We start from the raw sequence: 12500 nt of genomic DNA, 5'->3' as shown, positions 1-12500 counted from the left end.
GGCGGGTAGACCTGTCAGCCGCGGGCCGGGCGGGTAGACCTGTCAGCCGCGGGCGCGCCGGGTAGACCTGTCAGCCGCGGGCGCGCCGGGTAGACCTGTCATCCGGGGCCGGGCGGGTAGACCTGTCATCCGGGGCCGGGCGGGTAGACCTGTCAGCCGCGGGCCGGGCGGGTAGACCTGTCAGCCGGGGCCGGGCGGGTAGACCTGTCAGCCGCGGGCGCGCCGGGTAGACCTGTCAGCCGCGGGCGCGCCGGGTAGACCTGTCAGCCGGGGCCGGGCGGGTAGACCTGTCATCCGGGGCCGGGCGGGTAGACCTGTCAGCCGCAGCGCAGGCAGCAGCCCAAGTGCCCCGGCCGGGCGGGTAGACCTGTCAGCCGCGGGCGCGCCGGGTAGACCTGTCAGCCGCGGGCGCGCCGGGTAGACCTGTCAGCCGCGGGCGCGCCGGGTAGACCTGTCAGCCGCGGGCCGGGCGGGTAGACCTGTCAGCCGCGGGCGCGCCGGGTAGACCTGTCAGCCGGGGCCGGGCGGGTAGACCTGTCAGCCGCGGGCGCGCCGGGTAGACCTGTCAGCCGGGGCCGGGCGGGTAGACCTGTCAGCCGCGGGCGCGCCGGGTAGACCTGTCAGCCGCGGGCGCGCCGGGTAGACCTGTCATCCGGGGCCGGGCGGGTAGACCTGTCATCCGGGGCCGGGCGGGTAGACCTGTCAGCCGCAGCGCAGGCAGCAGCCCAAGTGCCCCGGCCGGGCGGGTAGACCTGTCAGCCGCGGGCGCGCCGGGTAGACCTGTCAGCCGCGGGCGCGCCGGGTAGACCTGTCAGCCGCGGGCGCGCCGGGTAGACCTGTCAGCCGCGGGCCGGGCGGGTAGACCTGTCAGCCGCGGGCGCGCCGGGTAGACCTGTCAGCCGGGGCCGGGCGGGTAGACCTGTCAGCCGCGGGCGCGCCGGGTAGACCTGTCAGCCGGGGCCGGGCGGGTAGACCTGTCAGCCGCGGGCGCGCCGGGTAGACCTGTCAGCCGCGGGCGCGCCGGGTAGACCTGTCAGCCGGGGCCGGGCGGGTAGACCTGTCAGCCGGGGCCGGGCGGGTAGACCTGTCAGCCGCAGCGCAGGCAGCAGCCCAAGTGCCCCGGCCGGGCGGGTAGACCTGCCACCCGCGGGCCCGCCGGGTAGACCTGTCAGCCGCGGGCCGGGCGGGTAGACCTGTCAGCCGCGGGCCGGGCGGGTAGACCTGTCAGCCGGGGCCGGGCGGGTAGACCTGTCAGCCGCGGGCGCGCCGGGTAGACCTGTCAGCCGGGGCCGGGCGGGTAGACCTGTCAGCCGGGGCCGGGCGGGTAGACCTGTCAGCCGCAGCGCAGGCAGCAGCCCAAGTGCCCCGGCCGGGCGGGTAGACCTGTCAGCCGGGGCCCGCCGGGTAGACCTGTCAGCCGGGGCCGGGCGGGTAGACCTGTCAGCCGCGGGCCGGGCGGGTAGACCTGTCAGCCGCGGGCGCGCCGGGTAGACCTGTCAGCCGCGGGCCGGGCGGGTAGACCTGTCAGCCGGGGCCGGGCGGGTAGACCTGTCATCCGGGGCCGGGCGGGTAGACCTGTCAGCCGCGGGCCGGGCGGGTAGACCTGTCATCCGGGGCCGGGCGGGTAGACCTGTCAGCCGCGGGCGCGCCGGGTAGACCTGTCAGCCGGGGCCCGCCGGGTAGACCTGTCCGCCGCGGCCCCGCCGGGTAGACCTGTCCGCCGCGGCCCCGCCCGTTAGACCCGTCAGCCGCGGCGCAGGCAGCAGCCCAAGTGCCCGGAGCACGGGTAGACCTGGCCTCCGTGCCCACAGCGCGGGTAGACGTGGCCTCCCTGCCCGGATCAGGGGTTTGCCTTTGTGTGGTGGAGCAGGGCTGGGGGTTTTTCCTTTTTGGGTTTTTGTTGTTTTTTGCAGGTTTGTTTTTGTTTCTGTTTTTTTTTGTTGTTGTTGTTTTGTTTGTATGTTTGTTCATTTGTGTTGGTGCCCGCGGCCTCCCCCCCCCCCCCCCCGCCGTTACTTACTTAACCGTCGGCGTATACCTCGGTTAATCAATTAGCGACAGGCGGTTAGCGTGTCTGCTACGCACTTTACCGCTGGTGGCCTCGCCGCGACGCTAAATAAATAATTACACAACTCATTATAAACTGTGATACCGTTTACGTTTTATTATTTACTATTTACCGATTAATTTCGTAACCGTTAATCGCTTACGAACGATACAGCTAATAGCGCCCCCCCCGCACCGCCCCCCCCTCCCCCCCCCCCCCGCAGCCCCCCCCCGGCGCGATTCCCGGGAGGGGCTTCCGCCCCGAGAGGGCCTCTGCAAAGGACGCGGCCGGCCTCCGAGGTCTCGCAGGCCTCCGGAGAAGGTCGGTCGGCCGCCAGGCCCAACGGGCCCTGCCGGCCGCAGGCCGACTTCGCCCGAGCCTCCTCAGAGACGAGGAGCTCCCGTGGCCGACCGGCCCGAGGCCCGGGCCGCGAAGGACCGCACCCGCCTGCGCGGTTCGTCCCCCCCCCGAGGCCGCCGGGCCCGTCTTCGCGGCAGTACTCACCGCTCGAACGCATCCCGCTTGGCGACGCACGCGACCGCCGACGGCCCCCTGTTAGGAGCGCGGCCTACCTGCCGGCCCGCCGTCGGCCTGGGCCGTGAACCCGGTACCTGATCGGGTGCCTCCCGGCGGAAGGCCGCGTCGGGCAGTCGCCGGGCCGCCGTCCCTGCGGGGGCCCGGCCTCCCGGGGCGTCGGGCCGAGCCGCTTTCCGCCGGGGGCCGAAAGCCCCTTCCGCCTTCCGCGCCTTCTCCCGGAGGCCTGGCCGGAGCGGAGAAAAGCAGGGGCCGTCACTGGTTCGCCCCGCACCCTTCTTTCGTGCCCGCGCGCGCGCGCGGCCTACCTGCCGGCCCGCCGTCGGCCTGGGCCGTGAACCCGGTACCTGATCGGGTGCCTCCCGGCGCAGGCCGCGTCGGGCGGTCGCCGGGCCGCCGTCCCTGCGGGGGCCCGGCCTCCCGGGGCGTCGGGCCGAGCCGCTTTCCGCCGGGGGCCGAAAGCCCCTTCCGCCTTCCGCGCCTTCTCCCGGAGGCCTGGCCGGAGCGGAGAAAAGCAGGGGCCGTCACTGGTTCGCCCCGCACCCTTCTTTCGTGCCCGCGCGCGGCCTACCTGCCGGCCCGCCGTCGGCCTGGGCCGTGAACCCGGTACCTGATCGGGTGCCTCCCGGCGCAGGCCGCGTCGGGCGGTCGCCGGGCCGCCGTCCCTGCGGGGGCCCGGCCTCCCGGGGCGTCGGGCCGAGCCGCTTTCCGCCGGGGGCCGAAAGCCCCTTCCGCCTTCCGCGCCTTCTCCCGGAGGCCTGGCCGGAGCGGAGAAAAGCAGGGGCCGTCACTGGTTCGCCCCGCACCCTTCTTTCGTGCCCGCGCGCGCGCGCGCGGCCTACCTGCCGGCCCGCCGTCGGCCTGGGCCGTGAACCCGGTACCTGATCGGGTGCCTCCCGGCGCAGGCCGCGTCGGGCGGTCGCCGGGCCGCCGTCCCTGCGGGGGCCCGGCCTCCCGGGGCGTCGGGCAGAGCCGCTTTCCGCCGGGGGCCGAAAGCCCCTTCCGCCTTCCGCGCCTTCTCCCGGAGGCCTGGCCGGAGCGGAGAAAAGCAGGGGCCGTCACTGGTTCGCCCCGCACCCTTCTTTCGTGCCCGCGCGCGCGCGCGCGGCCTACCTGCCGGCCCGCCGTCGGCCTGGGCCGTGAACCCGGTACCTGATCGGGTGCCTCCCGGCGCAGGCCGCGTCGGGCGGTCGCCGGGCCGCCGTCCCTGCGGGGGCCCGGCCTCCCGGGGCGTCGGGCCGAGCCGCTTTCCGCCGGGGGCCGAAAGCCCCTTCCGCCTTCCGCGCCTTCTCCCGGAGGCCTGGCCGGAGCGGAGAAAAGCCCGGGCCATCACTCCACTCGTTCGCGCTGGACGCTTACTTTTTTGCGCGCTCCCCCCCCCGGCCACGTTACCCGGGAGGGGCTTACCGCCCCGAGAGGGCCTCTCAAAGGACGCGGCCGGCCTCCAAAATCTCGCAGGCTGTCGGCTGCCTGACCTAACGGGCCCTGCGGCCGCAAGCCAACTTCGCCCGAGCCTCCTCAGAGACGAGGAGCTCCCGTGGCCGACCGGCCCGAGGCCCGGGCCGCAAAGGACCGCACCCACCTGCGCGGTTCGTTCCCCCGAGGCCGCCGGGCCCGTCGTCCTCTCGGCAGCACTCACCGCTCAAACGCATCCCGCTGGCGACGCGACTGCCGACGGCCCCTTGTTACGAGTGCGGCCTGCCTCCCCGCCACCCTGGGCCGGGGCCCTGCCGCCCGGCCGCCGGAGCCAACCCTGGGGACCTGGCTCTCTGCGCAGGCCGAGGCACGCGGCTGCTGCTGCTGCTGCTTGCTGCTGCTGCTTGCTGCTGCTGCTTTCCCAGGGACGGGTGCGACCGGCAGCCGAGCCGAGCGTGTTGCCCGCAGAAAGGCATGGGCGCAGGCCAGACGTTGACAGGGCCCGGCCTGTAACAGAGAGGGCGGCGTTAGGGACAGCGTTACAAACCCTTTTCGTTTCTTCCCGCGTGCGCGCGCGCACGCAACCCGAAACGGGACCCCGGCCCGAACGCCCCGTCCCTCCCCGCCCGCCGCCGCATGCACACACCACCATCCCCACACCCCCACACCCCACCCACCCCCCCGACAGCCCCCCGGCCCGAACCCCTCGCCCGCCGCCACACGTGCACGCGCCCAGACACGCGGGCAGCCACGCCCACCCCGCCCGCCGCCGCGCACGCACACCCCGCGCTCCCCCGCCGCGCACACACACGGAGCCCGCCCCCCCCCCCCGCCGCCACGACTCGTGCAGCCCCGCCCCGCCCGCTGCCACACGCGTGTGCACACGCACACACGCAGAACCCGCACTTTCCCGCCGCCGCCCCCCCCCCCCCCCGCCCGCCTCGCCTGCCGCCACACGTGCGCAAAGACAGCCCCCCGCCCCAGCCCGCCGACACACCGACCCCCCCCCCCCCGCCCCCCTGCCCCCGCCGCCTAGCCGCCGGCAGGTTTGCCGCGCCTGGAAAGGCAGGCGGGAGACTCTAGGACCCGGCGGCGTCCCTGCCGGCTCCGTGCCGGGCGGCAGAGGGGAATCCCGGCGGCGTGCTGCCGAGTCCCTACCCTGCCCTGCCCGTGCTGCTTGCTGCTGCTGCTGCTTGCTGCTGCCGCTTGGTGCTTGCGCGCTCCCCCGCCGCCCCCCCCACCCCCCCACCACGCCCGCCCGCCTCGCCTGCCGCCACACGTGCGCACAGACAGCCCCCCGCCCCAGCCCGCCAACCCGCCCCGCCGCCGCCGCCGCCGAGCCGCCGGCAGGTTTGCCGCGCCGGGAAAGGCAGGCGGGAGACTCTAAGACGCGGCGGCGGCCCTGCCGGCTCCGTGCCGGGCGGCAGAGGGGAATCCCGGCGGCGTGCCGGTCTCTCACCACGGCTGCCGAGTCCCTACCCTGCCCTGCCCGTGCTGCTGGCTGCTGCTTGCTGCTGCTTGCTGCTGCTGCTTGGTGCTTGCGCGCTGCCCCGCCGCCGCCCCCCCCCCCCCCCCCCCAACCCCGCCCGCCCGCCCGCCTCGCCTGTCGCCATATGTGCGCGCAGACAGCCCCCCCGCCCTAGCCCGCCGACACACCACCACCACCACCACCCCCCCACCCCCCCCCCCCCACACCCCCCCCCCCCCCGCCGCCTAGCCGCCGGCAGGTTTGCCGCGCCGGGAAAGGCAGGCGGGAGACTCTAGGACCCGGCGGCGTCCCTGCCGGCTCCGTGCCGGGCGGCAGAGGGGAATCCCGGCGGCGTGCCGGTCTCTCACCGCGGCTGCCGAGTCCCTACCCTGCCCTGCCCGTGCCCCGGCTCCTGCCTGCCTTTCTGCTCGCTCGCCCTGCTGCACGCCTGCCCGCCCCCGCCGCGGGTGGAAAGTGAAACGAAGGCGCGGGGGCGGGGGAAGAAAGGAAGGGGGGAAAAAATCCCCAACCGACCCGAACAGAAACCTTCTCCGATAAGAGGCGGCGCCCCCCCCCGCGCCAGGCTCCCCGCCTGCTCGCCGACCGCTCTCGCCTGCCCTTGCGCCCGCACCCCACCCCACCCCACCCCACCCCTTCCCCTTCCCCTGCCGCCGCCGCCACTGAGCGCGGGACCGTTGCTCCGGCGGGAACCACCGCCCTTTACGCGCGGGCGGGGGAGGCCGGTTGCCAGGTAACGGGGGCCGGCGCGCCTGCGCAGGGCGCGCGGCTGATCAAAAACAACCCCCCGGGGCGCCAGACAGTCTGCGCTCAGCGGGGCAGCACCCACCCGCCCCGGAACGGCAGCGCACGGAGGGAGGGGGAGCGCGCGCGTCGGGGCGGGGCGGGGGGGGTGCTGTCTGTAGGACGGCAGGCACATATTTTAACGTGCTGTGTTTCATAGGAAAAATAAAAAAGTCAAAACGAAATATAGCGATGGCAAGACAAAAAAAAACACGAACCACCACCGCCGCCCCCGCAGCCGCCGCCGCCACCCCCCCCCCCCCCCCCCCCCCCCCAACCAGAAAACCAGCCTACAACGCAAAACGAACAAACAAAAGCCGGCGAGTGCCCGGCAACCGCCGGGACCTGGACCCGGCTAGGGGTGCCCGGTTCTGAAGTCTCCTTGGCGGACGCCACGGAGGCGGGGGTGCTGGGGGGGGGGGGGGGGCCGCGGGAGGGGGGGGGGGGGGGGGGGCGCAAGCGTGCCTGATTGAGGGTGGCAAGCGACGGCTTTTTAACAAGAAAAGCAAAACAAAAGACAAAGAAAAAAAAAAACAACAACAAAAAGAGTCTGTTACTATTTATTTTTTCTACCAAAAGCAAAAAAAAGGCATTCTGCTGCGAAAACAGTTCATTCAAACTTGCTTCCGAGTTTCCATACCAAAGGGGGGGGGGGGGGAAGAAAAAAACACAGCCCCAACACCCCCCCACCCCGGCTGGGACCAACCGGGCCTCCCCGTCCAGCCGGCTCCTGGAGCAAGGAGCGACTGCCCGGTCCAGCTGGCTCCTGGAGCGGGGAGCGGCTGCCGGGTCTACCCGGCTCCGGTCCCCGGAGCGGCTGCCAGGTCTACCCGGCTCCGGTCGCGGGAGCGGCTGCCAGGTCTACCCGGCTCCGGTCCCCGAGCCGGCTGCCAGGTCTACCCGGCTCCGGTCCCGGGAGCGGCTGCCAGGTCTACCCGGCTCCGGTCCCCGAGCCGGCTGCCAGGTCAGCCCGGCTCCGGTCCCCGGAGCGGCTGCCAGGTCTACCCGGCTCCGGTCCCGGGAGCGGCTGCCAGGTCTACCCGGCTCCGGTCCCGGGAGCGGCTGCCAGGTCTACCCGGCTCCGGTCCCCGGAGCGGCTGCCAGGTCTACCCGGCTCCGGTCCCGGGAGCGGCTGCCAGGTCTACCCGGCTCCGGTCCCCGAGCCGGCTGCCAGGTCTACCCGGCTCCGGTCCCGGGAGCGGCTGCCAGGTCTACCCGGCTCCGGTCCCCGGAGCGGCTGCCAGGTCTACCCGGCTCCGGTCCCCGAGCCGGCTGCCAGGTCTACCCGGCTCCGGTCCCGGGAGCGGCCGCCAGGTCTACCCGGCTCCGGTCCCCGGAGCGGCCGCCAGGTCGACCCGGCTCCGGTCCCCGGAGCGGCCGCCAGGTCTACCCGGCTCCGGTCCCCGGAGCGGCCGCCAGGTCTACCCGGCTCCGGTCCCGGGAGCGGCCGCCAGGTCGACCCGGCTCCGGTCCCCGGAGCGGCCGCCAGGTCTACCCGGCTCCGGTCCCGGGAGCGGCCGCCAGGTCTACCCGGCTCCGGTCCCCGGAGCGGCCGCCAGGTCTACCCGGCTCCGGTCCCCGGAGCGGCTGCCAGGTCTACCCGGCTCCGGTCCCCGGAGCGGCTGCCAGGTCTACCCGGCTCCGGTCCCCGGAGCGGCTGCCAGGTCTACCCGGCTCCGGTCCGCGAGCCGGCTGCCAGGTCTACCCGGCTCCGGTCCCCGGAGCGGCTGCCAGGTCTACCCGGCTCCGGTCCCCGAGCCGGCTGCCAGGTCTACCCGGCTCCGGTCCCGGGAGCGGCTGCCAGGTCTACCCGGCTCCGGTCGCGGGAGCGGCCGCCAGGTCTACCCGGCTCCGGTCCCCGGAGCGGCTGCCAGGTCTACCCGGCTCCGGTCCCGGGAGCGGCCGCCAGGTCTACCCGGCTCCGGTCCCGGGAGCGGCCGGCAGGTCTACCCGGCTCCGGTCCCCGGAGCGGCTGCCAGGTCTACCCGGCTCCGGTCCCCGGAGCGGCTGCCAGGTCTACCCGGCTCCGGTCCCGGGAGCGGCTGCCAGGTCTACCCGGCTCCGGTCCCCGAGCCGGCTGCCAGGTCTACCCGGCTCCGGTCCCGGGAGCGGCTGCCAGGTGTACACGGCTCCGGTCCCCGGAGCGGCTGCCAGGTCTACCCGACTCCGGTCCCCGGAGCGGCTGCCAGGTCTACCCGGCTCCGGTCCCGGGAGCGGCTGCCAGGTCTACCCGGCTCCGGTCCCCGGAGCGGCTGCCAGGTCGACCCGGCTCCGGTCCCCGAGCCGGCTGCCAGGTCTACCCGGCTCCGGTCCCCGGAGCGGCTGCCAGGTCTACCCGGCTCCGGTCCCCGGAGCGGCTGCCAGGTCTACCCGGCTCCGGTCCCGGGAGCGGCTGCCAGGTCTACCCGGCTCCGGTCCCCGAGCCGGCTGCCAGGTCTACCCGGCTCCGGTCCCCGAGCCGGCTGCCAGGTCTACCCGGCTCCGGTCCCGGGAGCGGCTGCCAGGTCTACCCGGCTCCGGTCCCCGGAGCGGCTGCCAGGTCTACCCGGCTCCGGTCCCCGAGCCGGCTGCCAGGTCTACCCGGCTCCGGTCCCCGGAGCGGCTGCCAGGTCTACCCGGCTCCGGTCCCCGGAGCGGCTGCCAGGTCTACCCGGCTCCGGTCCCGGGAGCGGCTGCCAGGTCTACCCGGCTCCGGTCCCCGGAGCGGCTGCCAGGTCTACCCGGCTCCGGTCCCCGAGCCGGCTGCCAGGTCTACCCGGCTCCGGTCCCCGGAGCGGCTGCCAGGTCTACCCGGCTCCGGTCCCCGGAGCGGCTGCCAGGTCTACCCGGCTCCGGTCCCCGAGCCGGCTGCCAGGTCTACCCGGCTCCGGTCCCCGAGCCGGCTGCCAGGTCTACCCGGCTCCGGTCCCCGAGCCGGCTGCCAGGTCTACCCGGCTCCGGTCCCCGAGCCGGCTGCCAGGTCTACCCGGCTCCGGTCCCGAGAGCGGCTGCCAGGTCTACCCGGCTCCGGTCCCCGGAGCGGCTGCCAGGTCTACCCGGCTCCGGTCCCGGGAGCGGCTGCCAGGTCTACCCGGCTCCGGTCCCCGGAGCGGCTGCCAGGTCTACCCGGCTCCGGTCCCCGGAGCGGCTGCCAGGTCTACCCGGCTCCGGTCCCCGAGCCGGCTGCCAGGTCTACCCGGCTCCGGTCCCGGGAGCGGCTGCCAGGTCTACCCGGCTCCGGTCCCCGAGCCGGCTGCCAGGTCTACCCGGCTCCGGTCCCGGGAGCGGCTGCCAGGTCTACCCGGCTCCGGTCCCGGGAGCGGCTGCCAGGTCTACCCGGCTCCGGTCCCGGGAGCGGCTGCCAGGTCTACCCGGCTCCGGTCCCCGGAGCGGCTGCCAGGTCTACCCGGCTCCGGTCCCCGGAGCGGCTGCCAGGTCTACCCGGCTCCGGTCCCCGGAGCGGCTGCCAGGTCTACCCGGCTCCGGTCCCGGGAGCGGCTGCCAGGTCTACCCGGCTCCGGTCCCCGAGCCGGCTGCCAGGTCTACCCGGCTCCGGTCCCCGAGCCGGCTGCCAGGTCTACCCGGCTCCGGTCCCGAGAGCGGCTGCCAGGTCTACCCGGCTCCGGTCCCCGGAGCGGCTGCCAGGTCTACCCGGCTCCGGTCCCGGGAGCGGCTGCCAGGTCTACCCGGCTCCGGTCCCGGGAGCGGCTGCCAGGTCTACCCGGCTCCGGTCCCCGGAGCGGCTGCCAGGTCTACCCGGCTCCGGTCCCCGAGCCGGCTGCCAGGTCTACCCGGCTCCGGTCCCCGAGCCGGCTGCCAGGTCTACCCGGCTCCGGTCCCGTGAGCGGCTGCCAGGTCTACCCGGCTCCGGTCCCCGAGCCGGCTGCCAGGTCTACCCGGCTCCGGTCCCGGGAGCGGCTGCCAGGTCTACCCGGCTCCGGTCCCCGGAGCGGCTGCCAGGTCTACCCGGCTCCGGTCCCCGAGCCGGCTGCCAGGTCTACCCGGCTCCGGTCCCCGGAGCGGCTGCCAGGTCTACCCGGCTCCGGTCCCGGGAGCGGCTGCCAGGTCTACCCGGCTCCGGTCCCGGGAGCGGCTGCCAGGTCTACCCGGCTCCGGTCCCCGGAGCGGCTGCCAGGTCTACCCGGCTCCGGTCCCCGAGCCGGCTGCCAGGTCTACCCGGCTCCGGTCCCGGGAGCGGCTGCCAGGTCTACCCGGCTCCGGTCCCGGGAGCGGCTGCCAGGTCTACCCGGCTCCGGTCCCCGAGCCGGCTGCCAGGTCTACCCGGCTCCGGTCCCCGAGCCGGCTGCCAGGTCTACCCGGCTCCGGTCCCCGAGCCGGCTGCCAGGTCTACCCGGCTCCGGTCCCGAGAGCGGCTGCCAGGTCTACCCGGCTCCGGTCCCGGGAGCGGCTGCCAGGTCTACCCGGCTCCGGTCCCGGGAGCGGCTGCCAGGTCTACCCGGCTCCGGTCCCCGGAGCGGCTGCCAGGTCTACCCGGCTCCGGTCCCCGAGCCGGCTGCCAGGTCTACCCGGCTCCGGTCCCGGGAGCGGCTGCCAGGTGTACCCGGCTCCGGTCCCCGGGGCGGCTGCCAGGTCTACCCGGCTCCGGCGGGACTCAGTCTCATTTCCGAATCGGGGAGGTAGACCTGTTGTCCCAGCCGCGGGCTCGGAGCTGCCGAAGGGGTCGCTGTTTTGCGCTGCCTCCAGTTACCTCATCGTAAAGGTCGGCGACGGTTGGCGCCCCTTCCCGGTGGGCGGAGGCGCGGCTCTTGGAGCTTGCCGGGCGCAGGGACCTTCCGGTCCGTACTATGGGAGCAAAGGGTGACATGCCACATGTACTAGAGCTAACGAGCGGTTGCGAGCCCCGAGGCTCGGCCGGCGAAGTGGGGCACTCGGCGGCCGCGGTGGCGGTTCCCTCGGCGGTTCCGGCCACTTTCTGCCTACTCGGCTCAGCCGTGTCCCGGCGTTTGCCCGAGAAGATGGCCCAGGTTTTCCGAGCGGTGGGGAGTCGCGCAGAGCTGGAGCCGCCGGCAAGGCTCCTGCGTCCGTTGCCGCCTGGCGCGCGACACACAAGCCGGCTGCCGCGGGGCAGAGGCACTCGAACGCTGGAAGTCCGCGGTGGGGTTTTCCGTGCTTGCCGCGGTTTTCCGCTTCCTCGGCCCGCTGAGGAGCCCGATGATGGCGTGGGCGAGGCGGCGGCGCCTCGTCCTCCTCCCCCGGCCGGCGCGAGCCAGACGCGGGGCGGCTCGTGGTGTCTGGCCCGCCCGTGCTTCTTCTTTCCCGGTTGTCTCCGAGGGCGGCCTCGGTGGGGAAACGTGCCATGGGTAAAAGCTGTCCCAGGACTGTGGCCGCGGGGCCTCTGCTTCCTTTCTGCTGATCGATGATGCATGGTGGGGTGCGTCGGGGAGGCTTCACGGCGGGCCGGCTGCGCCGGTGTTCAGGCCGGCGTTGCACCTCTCCGCGAGACGTTGCCCTCTCAATCGCACGCTGTCCCAGGACCCGCGGGGCCGTGGGGGGCCTCCGCTTCCTTTCTCTCTCGTCTCTTTCCTTTACCGATCGATGAGGCCTTTCGGGTCGCGTCGGAAAGGGCCCCCGGCGGGCCGGCTCTTCCGTGCTCCCCGTCATAGGGAGCCACGGCGGGGTCCGGTGTTCAGGCACGGGCAGGTCTACCTTTCCAATTCGCTTCCCGTCGCATGCGAGGTGTGTGCCACCTACCTTCCTTCTTTCCCCCGGCGTTAGGGGGGCCGTGGCGGTGCCGGCGATGCCGTGCCGTCCTACCCCCGCTCCGAGGGGGTGAGCGTTCCTTGGGCTTCTCTACCGAAACAGCTTTTGCGCGACGGCCGCGTGGCCTCGCGAGTTCTCTCAGGTGTCCTAAAACGACGCGAGGCGCGGGGGCCGGCCTCGGTCCGGGTGTCCGTGGGTGCCGGCCGCGTGCAGCGCTGGGCGGTGGGGTGTCCGAGCCTAACAAAGGTGTGGAAAAAAAAAAAAGCCGCGTTCTAGGGGAAAAAGGGCGAGTGCGGGGCCGCAAGCCCGCCCGGGTTGCGGGCCCCGAAGCGTGCCGCGGGCGGCCAGGGGGGCGTCCCCCTCCGCCGCTGCCGCCTCCGTTGTACCGGCTTTCTGTGCCACACCGCCGCCTGCTGCGGAGCGAGCCGCCCCGGCGGGGGCCTCGGTCCCGGGGTCGCGCCCGCCTCGGCGGGTCGCTGCCTCCTCTAGCACGTCCGGTGCCTCTCCCGCGGCAGGGGGGAGCCGAGTCCCTCT

Source organism: Pelecanus crispus, unplaced genomic scaffold (genome assembly GCF_030463565.1).
Source record: "Pelecanus crispus isolate bPelCri1 unplaced genomic scaffold, bPelCri1.pri SCAFFOLD_85, whole genome shotgun sequence".
Taxonomy (NCBI): domain Eukaryota; kingdom Metazoa; phylum Chordata; class Aves; order Pelecaniformes; family Pelecanidae; genus Pelecanus; species Pelecanus crispus.
The sequence above is the reverse complement of the archived record's forward strand: the minus strand, read 5'-3'. Positions refer to the sequence as shown.